The sequence below is a fragment of the Phoca vitulina genome, unplaced genomic scaffold (assembly GCF_004348235.1).
Source record: "Phoca vitulina isolate PV1807 unplaced genomic scaffold, GSC_HSeal_1.0 scaffold55, whole genome shotgun sequence".
NCBI lineage: Eukaryota > Metazoa > Chordata > Mammalia > Carnivora > Phocidae > Phoca > Phoca vitulina.
The window spans coordinates 4,333,276-4,335,428 of NW_022589758.1; positions in this window are offsets into that span (position 1 = coordinate 4,333,276).

The following is a 2,153-nucleotide window of genomic DNA, read 5'->3' on the forward strand; positions in this document are numbered from 1 at the left end:
GGAAAAGCTCAACAGACCCAACAACTGCAAATGTCCACAAGATTTCTAAACCACAGCAACAATAAATCTAATATAATAAAAAAAAAAAAAAACCTCACCTAAACATTTTAAAGTTAAAAATGCCAGTGTTTTCCTTAGCTTGAGGCAAAAATGACTTTTTTATTACATGGGGAAAAGGAGCATGAAATCTCACAGGCCTCTGCCAAAGCTGAAACTCTCTGGGTATGCTTTGAGAAGGAGCAGGATGATGAGTGGGCCATGGAAAGCATGCTGTTTAATTGGAAGTGCATGGGTCTCTTTGGCTGCATCTTCCCAATATGCACCAAGATCTGCCCTGCTTGGTCTCTTTCATTCCCTGGTGGGGAGGCCCCTGACGTCAGCAGGAGTTCTTCTGCAGGGAATGCACAGTGAAGAGGGCAGGCTCACCACATACTGACCAGAAAGGCTCTGACAAGGCAGGCCTTCTGTTTCTTGCTTCCCAGTTTTCATGACAACTTCCTATGGATGTTTAGATTACAGGAATTCCTTATTCAGGAAACAGATGTGTTCCAAGCAGAGAGGTCACTGGGTATGGGCCGTGAGGTCAAGATTGTCTAGTTTCAGAATTAGGACCTGCCACTTGTTAGTTGTGCGTCTTGGGCCAGTTATTTAGGTCTGCTTAGCTTAGCTTCTTCATCTGTAAGACAAAGAAGGCCTACCCTGCAAAGTGGCTGGGAAATGAGAAAAGATATTTGTGAAGTATTGTGAAGCATTGGCCAATCAAATACTGCTTTCCTTTTGACTTCAATGATGAAGTCAGTGATATTGTCCCATGGGAAGGGTTCCCTTACTCATGAATCGAAACTTTTGATGATGGCAAAGATGTCAAGATGAGATTCAGCCTCCAAATTTCAGAGGGACTTAAATACTGTGAAATTTCAAGAGTTCAACTAAGAGCTAGGTTACTCCTGACTTTATCCATTTTATAAGAGCAAATTATCACATACTGCCTTTCCTTAGCACAGAACATATTTGCTCAGCAACCAAATGTTTCAGCTTCTGTAGGAGATGGGGCGAAAACTGGGAATCAGTATAGAAAGATTCCATGGGATGTTGATTCAGAACAGATAGATACGTAATCTGGAATGTTAAATCCCAGTCAGATATCAAACAAAATAACCCAATGACTTTGCCTTTTATTTGTCAGGTAATTACAACTAGCAGAGTGGGAAATGTCCTGGGCATTCCCTCATGTACTATGCTGACAAGCACTTTGGGATAAAGTTAAGTTCATGGCCCAACACAGAACGCATTGAAGGCAGCCAGCCCTATGCAAGTAGGAAGACCATCCACCCCTGCCCTTTCTCTCAGATGCTGAATGTTGATGTTCATTGTGCATTTTCCCCCAGAGAATTCTAACATTTAAAAACTCACATTAGTAAAACCTGCGGGCAAGTTAAGGTGTCATAAATAAGATAAATAAATAACAAATTTGGAGGAAAGCATACAGGAATGTTAATGTCCATTGGAAACATCCAAAGGGATGATTGTTGCTGGCTCCTTTAAAAAAGTAACATCCTTTTCTCCTACAAGGAGTCTTGGCTTTCTCAGCAATGAGACTCTTAGAAGGGAATGGGTGATGCCGGGCTGTGAAGCAGTTAACTGTTGGCTACATGGAGGTTAAGAGCATAGGTCTTTTAAAGACACAAGTTCGAATTTGTCTACACTGAGTGATTTCCAATGAATTTCTTAGCCTCTCTAAGCCTGTTTTATCATCTGGAAAATGAGGATGAGAAAGTATCTCCTTCCCTGGGTGGTTGTGAAGACCACCTGTGGTAATGCATTCAGAAACAGTAGATCGTGAGTACTCAATATAATGTTTGCTATTTTGAGACCTTTAGGGATCCAGGAAAGGCTTAGGAAACTCACAGTTCTGACACCTATGATTGGGCCCTGGATGATCATAGGAATTAGTTGGTCAGGAAGTCGTGTTCTAGAACATCACCTAGGAAGTCAGGAGCCATCAGTGGCCCGGCTGAGGTAGGCATGATCGGCTGACTGACAAGTCAGAGGGAGTCGGCACGGTCTGAGTGCTCCTTTGCCCTGATTTATCTAGCCAAACAGTACAGGTGCTCCAGAGCCCCAGCCGTACATTCAGCAGGAAATGTTGCTTG